The sequence below is a fragment of the Salmo salar genome, unplaced genomic scaffold (assembly GCF_905237065.1).
Source record: "Salmo salar unplaced genomic scaffold, Ssal_v3.1, whole genome shotgun sequence".
Classification (NCBI taxonomy): domain Eukaryota; kingdom Metazoa; phylum Chordata; class Actinopteri; order Salmoniformes; family Salmonidae; genus Salmo; species Salmo salar.
Window position 1 is genome coordinate 604 of NW_025549062.1, and position 9397 is coordinate 10000.

The 9397-nt window shown below is 52.1% G+C and overlaps 3 non-coding genes and 2 pseudogenes across 3 annotated transcripts in view; all 5 read right to left on the bottom strand.

The window, feature by feature from the left end:
- Window positions 1-2167: 2167 nt before the first annotated feature.
- Window positions 2168-2284, bottom strand: LOC123735180 (U5 spliceosomal RNA). The gene has a single exon (XR_006765301.1). It is a non-coding gene; the product is annotated as a U5 spliceosomal RNA (small nuclear RNA).
- A 699-nt stretch (window positions 2285-2983) lies between these two features.
- Window positions 2984-3156, bottom strand: LOC123735169 (uncharacterized; annotated as a pseudogene).
- A 2577-nt stretch (window positions 3157-5733) lies between these two features.
- On the bottom strand, window positions 5734-5850 carry LOC123735181 (U5 spliceosomal RNA). The gene has a single exon (XR_006765302.1). It is a non-coding gene; the product is annotated as a U5 spliceosomal RNA (small nuclear RNA).
- A 663-nt stretch (window positions 5851-6513) lies between these two features.
- LOC123735173 (uncharacterized) lies at window positions 6514-6686 on the bottom strand (annotated as a pseudogene).
- A 2611-nt stretch (window positions 6687-9297) lies between these two features.
- The window catches only part of LOC123735182 (U5 spliceosomal RNA), a 117-nt gene continuing 17 nt past the window's right edge, over window positions 9298-9397 (bottom strand). The window contains exon 1 of the small nuclear RNA XR_006765303.1: window positions 9298-9397. This exon is cut by the window's right edge and continues 17 nt beyond it. This is a non-coding gene — a small nuclear RNA (U5 spliceosomal RNA).

Below are 9397 nucleotides of genomic sequence, written 5' to 3' on the forward strand. Positions count from 1 at the left end.
CCCTTCTTAGGTCTCTTTATTGGTGGAGGGCGCAGCCAGGGAACATTCCTTTCCTCGTCCGTCAACCCCCCCCTCGCTTCATTCATATTGTCCGGCAGCCCCCCACCATCTCCCTCAGCTCCTCCACCCGTGATCTCACCTCTTTACTGTCCCCCCACTCCTTCACTCCTTCTCCTACTGGTCCCGCCACCACTGCCTTCTCTTTCTCCTCCCTTTTTGTTTCTTTCTTCTCCACCACCTTCTTCCCTGTCTCCTTCCTTTCTGTCTCTTTCTTCTCCACCACCTTCTTCCCTGTCTCCTTCCTTTCTGTCTCTTTCTCCTCCACCACCTTCTTCCCTGTCTCCTCCCTTTCTCTCTCTTTCTCCTCCACCACCTTCTTCCCTCTCTCCTTCCTTTCTGTCTCTTTCTCCTCCACCACCTTCTTCCCTGTCTCCTTCCTTTCTGTCTCTTTCTCCTCCACCACCTTCTTCCCTGTCTCCTTCCTTTCTGTCTCTTTCTCCTCCACCACCTTCTTCCCTCTCTCCTTCCTTTCTGTCTCTTTCTCCTCCACCACCTTCTTCCCTGTCTCCTTCCTTTCTATCTCTTTCTTCTCCACCGCCGTCTTCCCAGTCTCCTCCCTCTCTGTTGCCTTCTCCGTCTCCTTCCTCTCCACAGCCGTCTTCTCTGGCCCCTTCACTCTCCTGTCTCCTTCCTCCTCCTGCTCTCCTTCAGCCTTCTGCCCTTCTGTTTCCACTATGCTGTTGTCTTCTTTTCTTTTTCTCCTCCGCTTCCGTTTTCTCCTCCTCTTCCACCCGTGTGTCCACTCCCTCTGTTCCAGTACTCAGTTCTTGGTCCCTCCTTCTACCCCCCATCCCCGGCTCTCGTTCCCCCCCAGCTGCAGACGCGTATGACCCCTGCCCGCCGGGCATTCACGCCACAGGTGCGTCAGCATGCCACACCTGTGACATGCCTTCGGCGCGTCACAGTCCCTCGCCTCGTGCTCTGCAGATCCACAATACCTGCACTTCTTTATGCTGCACGAGGCGAGGACGTGGCCGTAGGCCATACAACGCCTGCAGTACGGAGGCTGACGGGCATAATGCAACGTCCCCCTGTCAGCCCCCAGGGAGAACATCGCCGGAGGATGGAGGTATCCACCCAATCCTTTTGGGTCCTCTCTTAGGAGGGCCTGAAACCCCTCCTCCCGGTCCAAAACCCAAAGAATCCTTGAGGTGCCTTCCTGAGGAGACACTATCCATGTATCTCCCCAGAAAGGCCCTCACCTCCTCGTCCTTCACGTAAGGGTTGTAAATGTTCACATTCACAACCCTGAAATTACTCTTCGCCAAGCTGGTCACCAAGTAATGAGACACCGGCCTCTCTGCTTGCACTTCTCTCGCCCTTCTGAGAACGTCATCGTGCTTCACTTCAGTGTGTAGCGCCACATCGTATGCCCCCTCCAAAGGGTTGTCTTGGAGGCAGAACACATCCTCCACCGTCAGACCAAGGATCTCAATCAAAATGGTCCTCCCAAACTCATCTCTGCCAATTGGCTCCGTCGCCTTATCCTTCCAGGCAAATCGCACCGTATTCGCCAACCCCATCCTAGGGACTGGCCTCCATGTAGAAGCCTGCGCCATCTCCGCAAAGAAAATTGGCGCACTCGCCTCCGCTTTCTTCCAAAAGAAAAACTGAAAAAGAGCGGCAAAATAAATCAACCGTGAATCCAAATACCAAAACAACAAACTTTCCTCCCTCCTGCCTTCCTTCGACCTTTTGGCTCAGCGGGCTTTGGGGCACCTCGGTACCAAGCTTGATCTGAGCCAAAAGGCCGAGAAGCGATAACCCACAAATTGACCCCTGCACCCGCCGGTGCCCGGGGCCTCGGCAGACCTCATCGGTTTGGCAAAAGTTGGCTCCTCCTCACCCAACGCTTCCCTGGTGACAGGCGGGTGTGTTTTTTAAAAAGTCGCTAATGCGTCGTTAGGTCACTAGCTCTTTAATCCTAGTGCGACTATTTGTTCAATGCCCGGCAAATACACCAGTCATCGTCGGGCTTGAACTCAATTGCCCGAGCGACTACTTTGAGTGGAAAAAAATACGCCGGTCGGTCAGCCGGCTTCAAGTCAAACGCCTGAGCAAAAGTCTCGGCGTCATCTCTGTCAATTTCTCTTGAAACAAGATACCGGGCTCTGCCAGAAGCAAAGCCCTTCCAAAAATACGTTGAACTCGTAAGTGTTCCTCTCCACGGAAGTCTTTAGTAAAAGGCGAAAGGCTTGTGCGTAATGAAGAGAAACCAGAGTCGTATGGAAGTCAGAGGTCGGGGCCCGAGACACACACGGTGCACTCTAGGCCGGGTCCCGCGGGTGGTCCCCGAACCCACTCTTCCAAGTTTTCGAGGGCTGTGGGTAAAAAGTCACAGACAGACAGACAGACAGACAGACAGACAGACAGACAGACAGACAATCCTGGTGAAGTGATTGTATTTTTGGGGGGGCTCAAAAACACACACACACACACACACACACACACACACAATCCTGGTGAAGTGATTGTATTTTTTGGGGGCTCAAAAACACACACACACACACACACACACACACAATCCTGGTGAAGTGATTGTATTTTTGGGGGGGCTCAAAAAACACACACACACACACACACACACACACACACACACACACACACACACACACACACACACACACACAAACAATCCTGGTGAAGTGATTGTATTTTTTGGGGGGGGCTCAAAAACACACACACACACACACACACACACACACACACACACACACACACACACACACACTCCTGGCCAATGTATTATTATATTTTTTTTTTTTTTTTTTTAAGTAAAATGGCGGGAAAACGGGGGACCCCCATGAAGGGGGCTTCGCACTTGTTTCAGTTTGGATGATTCTTCTTTTTTCATTCCTTCTCTTCTTCTGCTAGCTGTTTTACATAGATTTGGTGTATTTCTTTTTCCTTGACAATGGGAGAAAAGTGTTGCACCATTCCCGGAGGTACTGCAATACCGGGTCGATGCGTGGAGCGGACGGAGCAAGCCCCATTTCCGACTCCCTGTTCGAAAAATCCATTTAATATGTAGTCCCCGATGGGGGACGTATCAGATATTAAACTGATAAGAACAGATTTTTTTTTTATAAAATATATTTATTACGTTCAATGCCTTTCAATACAAAACCATTTATCAATCAAAAATCATATCTAGGCATTTTTAAACTATAACACAAACACTAAACCCCAAAACAAAGACTCGTCTTCCCTTCCCTTCCCACCTACAAACCAAAACCCATACCCACATCAAATACCTTAAGAAACTCACCCTATACTCCCGACCGACGGGACGCCTCCTCCACTCCTGACGCTCCTCCGTCGGCCACCATCCCCTCTCCCCTGAAAACACCACCAATACCCGGCACACCCACACTCTGTGTCTTGTGCCCCCCACTCAAATCCACCACCCCCTCCTCCGGGCTCCGGCTCGAGCACCCCATGTCCCCAAACAGGAAACTTTCTCCTTCCTCCATTCCCCATTCCTTGGCCATGCCTGGTAGGTCCAGCTCTGCCAGGGGTGTAAAGAACATGAAGAAGAGGGAGCCCACGAGGGCCCTGCAACCTCTCCTTCCTGCCCTTCCCCCACCCCCCTTTTACCACCCTTCTTCCTCCTGCTGCCCGGTCGCTCCCCCTTCTTTGGCCTCTTTATAGGTGGAGGACGCAGCCAGGAACATCCCTTTCTGCGTCCGTCAGCCCCCCCCTCGCTTCGTTCATATTGTCCGGCAGCCCCCCCACCATCTCCCTCAGCTCCTCCACCCGTGATCTCACCTCTTTACTGTCCCCCACTCCTTCACTCCTTCTCCTACTGGTCCCGCCACCACTGCCTTCTCTGTCTCCTCCCCTTTCTGTCTCTTTCTTCTCCACCACCTTCTTCCCTGTCTCCTTCCTTTCTGTCTCTTTCTTCTCCACCACCTTCTTCCCTGTCTCCTTCCTTTCTGTCTCTTTCTCCTCCACCACCTTCTTCCCTGTCTCCTTCCTTTCTGTCTCTTTCTCCTCCACCACCTTCTTCCCTCTCTCCTTCCTTTCTGTCTCTTTCTCCTCCACCACCTTCTTCCCTGTCTCCTTCCTTTCTATCTCTTTCTTCTCCACCGCCGTCTTCCCAGTCTCCTCCCTCTCTGTTGCCTTCTCCGTCTCCTTCCTCTCCACAGCCGTCTTCTCTGGCCCCTTCACTCTCCTGTCTCCTTCCTCCTCCTGCTCTCCTTCAGCCTTCTGCCCTTCCGTTTCCACTATGCTGTTGTCTTCTTTTTCTTTTTCTCCTCCCGCTTCCGTTTTCTCCTCCTCTTCCACCCGTGTGTCCGCTCCCTCTGTTCCAGTACTCAGTTCTTGGTCCCTCCTTCTACCCCCCATCCCCGGCTCTCGTTCCCCCCCAGCTGCAGACGCGTATGACCCTTGACGCGCCGGGCATTCACGCCACAGGTGCGTCAGCATGCCACACCTGTGACATGCCTTCGGCGCGTCACAGTCCCTCGCCTCGTGCTCTGCAGATCCACAATACCTGCACTTCTTTATGCTGCACGAGGCGAGGACGTGGCCGTAGGCCATACAACGCCTGCAGTACGGAGGCTGACGGGCATAATGCAACGTCCCCCTGTCAGCCCCCAGGGGAGAACATCGCCGGAGGATGGAGGTATCCACCCAATCCTTTTGGGTCCTCTCTTAGGAGGGCCTGGAAACCCCCTCCTCCCGGTCCAAAAACCCAAAGAATCCTTGAGGTGCCTTCCTGAGGAGACACTATCCATGTATCTCCCCAGAAAGGCCCTCACCTCCTCGTCCTTCACGTAAGGGTTGTAAATGTTCACATTCACAACCCTGAAATTACCTCTTCGCCAAGCTGGTCACCAAGTAATGAGACACCGGCCTCTCTGCTTGCACTTCTCTCGCCCTTCTGAGAACGTCATCGTGCTTCACTTCAGTGTGTAGCGCCACATCGTATGCCCCCTCCAAAGGGTTGTCTTGGAGGCAGAACACATCCTCCACCGTCAGTCCAAGGATCTCAATCAAAATGGTCCTCCCAAACTCATCTCTGCCAATTGGCTCCGTCGCCTTATCCTTCCAGGCAAACCGCACCGTAATTCGCCAGCCCCATCCTAGGGACTGGCCTCCATGTAGAAGCCTGCGCCATCTCCGGAAAAAAAATTGGCGCACTTCGCCTCCGCTTTCTTCCAAAAAGAAAAACTGAAAAAGAGCGGCAAAATAAACCAACCGTGAATCCAAATACCAAAACAACAAACTTTCCTCCCTCCTGCCTTCCTTCGACCTTTTGGCTCAGCGGGCTTTGGGGCACCTCGGTACCAAGCTTGATCTGAGCCAAAAGGCCGAGAAGCGATAACCCACAAATTGACCCCTGCACCCGCCGGTGCCCGGGGCCTCGGCAGACCTCATCGGTTTGGCAAAAGTTGGCTCCTCCTCACCCAACGCTTCCCTGGTGACAGGCGGGTGTGTTTTTTTAAAAAGTCGCTAATGCGTCGTTAGGTCACTAGCTCTTTAATCCTAGTGCGACTATTTGTTCAATGCCCGGCAAATACACCAGTCATCGTCGGGCTTGAACTCAATTGCCCGAGCGACTACTTTGAGTGGAAAAAATACGCCGGTCGGTCAGCCGGCTTCAAGTCAAACGCCTGAGCAAAAAGTCTCGGCGTCATCTCTGTCAATTTCTCTTGAAACAAGATACCGGGCTCTGCCAGAAGCAAAGCCCTTCCAAAAATACGTTGAACTCGTAAGTGTTCCTCTCCACGGAAGTCTTTAGTAAAAGGCGAAAGGCTTGTGCGTAATGAAGAGAAACCAGAGTCGTATGGAAGTCAGAGGTCGGGGCCCGAGACACACACGGTGCACTCTAGGCCGGGTCCCCGCGGGTGGTCCCCGAACCCACTCTTCCAAGTTTTCGAGGGCTGTGGGTAAAAAGTCACAGACAGACAGACAGACAGACAGACAGACAGACAGACAGACAGACAGACAGACAGACAGACAATCCTGGTGAAGTGATTGTATTTTTGGGGGGGGCTCAAAAACACACACACACACACACACACACACACACACAATCCTGGTGAAGTGATTGTATTTTTTGGGGGGGGCTCAAAAACACACACACACACACACACACACACACAATCCTGGTGAAGTGATTGTATTTTTGGGGGGCTCAAAAACACACACACACACACACACACACACACACACACACACACACACACACACACACAAACAATCCTGGTGAAGTGATTGTATTTTTGGGGGCTCAAAAACACACACACACACACACACACACACACACTCCTGGCCAATGTATTTTTTTTTTTTTTAAGTAAAATGGCGGGAAAACGGGGGACCCCCATGAAGGGGGCTTCGCACTTGTTTCAGTTTGGATGATTCTTCTTTTTTCATTCCTTCTCTTCTTCTGCTAGCTGTTTTACATAGATTTGGTGTATTTCTTTTTCCTTGACAATGGGAGAAAAGTGTTGCACCATTCCCGGAGGTACTGCAATACCGGGTCGATGCGTGGAGCGGACGGAGCAAGCCCCATTTCCGACTCCCTGTTCGGAAAAATCCATTTAATATGTAGTCCCCGATGGGGGACGTATCAGATATTAAACTGATAAGAACAGATTTTTTTTTATAAAATATATTTATTACGTTCAAAACCCAACAAAAATCTTATACAAATCAATCAATTCAAACACAAATTCCATTAAACATTTCAAAACTATTCAATAATAACCAAACCCAAAAACCAAAAGTCATGGGAGCATTTTCCCTCCCCTTCCCATCTACAAACCAAAACCCACACCAAAAAATCAACGAAAAACTCACCCCATCCCGACCGACGGGGACGCCCTCTCCACTCCTGACGCTCCCCGTCGGCCGCCATCCCTCTCCCCTGGAAACACCACCAATACCCGGCACACCCACACTCTGTGTCTTGTGCCCCCCACTCAAATCCACCACCCCCTCCTCCGGGCTCCGGCTCGAGCACCCCATGTCCCCAAACAGGAAACTTTCTCCTTCCTCCATTCCCCATTCCTTGGCCATGCCTGGTAGGTCCAGCTCTGCCAGGGGTGTAAAAGAACACGAAGAAGAGGGAGCCCACGAGGGCCCTGCAACCTCTCCTTCCTGCCCTTCCCCCCCCCCCTTTTACCACCCTTCTTCCTCCTGCTGTCCGGTCGCTCCCCCTTCTTTGGCCTCTTTATAGGTGGAGGACGCAGCCAGGGAACATCCCTTTCTGCGTCCGTCAGTCCCCCCCTCGCTTCGTTCATATTGTCCGGCAGCCCCCCCACCATCTCCCTCAGCTCCTCCACCCGTGATCTCACCTCTTTACTGTCCCCCCACTCCTTCACTCCTTCTCCTACTGGTCCCGCCACCACTGCCTTCTCTTTCTCCTCCCTTTCTGTTTCTTTCTTCTCCACCACCTTCTTCCCTGTCTCCTTCCTTTCTGTCTCTTTCTTCTCCACCACCTTCTTCCCTGTCTCCTTCCTTTCTGTCTCTTTCTTCTCCACCACCTTCTGCCCTGTCTCCTTCCTTTCTGTCTCTTTCTTCTCCACCACCTTCTTCCCTGTCTCCTTCCTTTCTGTCTCTTTCTTCTCCACCACCTTCTTCCCTGTCTCCTTCCTTTCTGTCTCTTTCTTCTCCACCGCCGTCTTCTCTATCTCCTCCCTCTCTGTTTCCTTCTCCGTCTCCTTCTCCACCGCTGTCTTCTCCGACCCCTCCACTCTCTTATCTCCTTCCTCCTCCTGCTCCTTCTCTCCTTCAGCCTCCTGCTCCTCCTCTCCTTCAGCCTCCCGCCCCTCCGATTCCACCGTGTCCACTTCTTCCTTTTCTTCTTCTGCTCCTGCTGTCGTTCCTTCCTTCTCCCGCCGTGCGTCCCTTTCCTCCGTCCCTGTTCCTGGCTCTTTGTCCCCTCCTCTTCTACCCCCATCCCCGGCTCTCGCTCCCCCAGCTGCAGACGCGTATGACCTCTGACGCGCCGGGCATTCACGCCACAGGTGCGTTAACATACCACACCCGTGACATGCCTTCGGCGCGTCACAGTCCCCTCGCCTCGTGCTCCGCAGATCCACAATACCTGCACTTCTTTGTGCCGCACGAGGCGAGGATATGACCATAGGCCATACAACGCCTGCAGAACGGAGGCTGACGGGCATAATGCAACGTCCCCCGGTCAGCCCCCAGGGAGAACATAGCCGGAGGATGGAGGCAGCCTCCCAGGCCTTTCGGATCCTCTCTAAGGAGAGCTTGAAAACTTCTCCTCCCATTCCAAAATCCAATGGAGTCCTTGAGATGCCTCGCTGAGGATATATTGTCCATGTATTTCCCCAGGAAAGACCTCACGTCCTCGTCCTTTACATGGGGGTTATACATGATAACTGTTACCAACCTAAAACTATTCTTCACCAAGCTTTTCACCATGTAATGACACATGGGCCTCTCTTTCTCCACTTCTTTCACCTTCCGCATTATTTCCTCGTGCTTCTCCTCTGTATAAAACGTTACGTCGTAGGCGACCTCCAAAGGGTTCTCCTGGAGGCAAAACACATCCTTTACCCCCAAATTGAGCACTCCCATCAGCAGGGTCCTTCCGAATGCCTCCCTTCCCAACGGTTCCATATCTTTCTCCTTCCATGCAAAACGTATAGTGTTAGCAAGTCCAATCCCAGGGACCGACGTATACGTAGTGTTCCGTGCCATCTCCTCCCGGAGAATGACACACTCGATATTGCTCTTGCTCTTTTCAAAAAAGAAGGAAAAACCCAAAAGTACCTTGTCAAATAGAATCCCAAAAGAGATTCTAACCAACTAAAACAAAAATACCGCCCTCCTATCTCCGACCTTTTGACTCAGCGAGCTCTGGGGCACCTCGGTACCAAGCTTGATCTGAGCCAAAAGGCCAGAAGCGATAACCCACAAATTGACCCCTGCACCCGCCGGGTCCCGGGGCCTCGGCAGACCTCATCGGTTTGGCAAAAGTTGGCTCCTCCTCACCCAACGCTTCCCTGGTGACAGGCGGGTGTGTTTTTTTTAAAAGTCGCTAATGCGTCGTTAGGTCACTAGCTCTTTAATCCTAGTGCGACTATTTGTTCAATGCCCGGCAAATACACCAGTCATCGTCGGGCTTGAACTCAATTGCCCGAGCGACTACTTTGAGTGGAAAAATACGCCGGTCGGTCAGCCGGCTTCAAGTCAAACGCCTGAGCAAAAAGTCTCGGCGTCATCTCTGTCAATTTCTCTTGAAACAAGATACCGGGCTCTGCCAGAAGCAAAGCCCTTCCAAAAATACGTTGAACTCGTAAGTGTTCCTCTCCACGGAAGTCTTTAGTAAAAGGCGAAAGGCTTGTGCGTAATG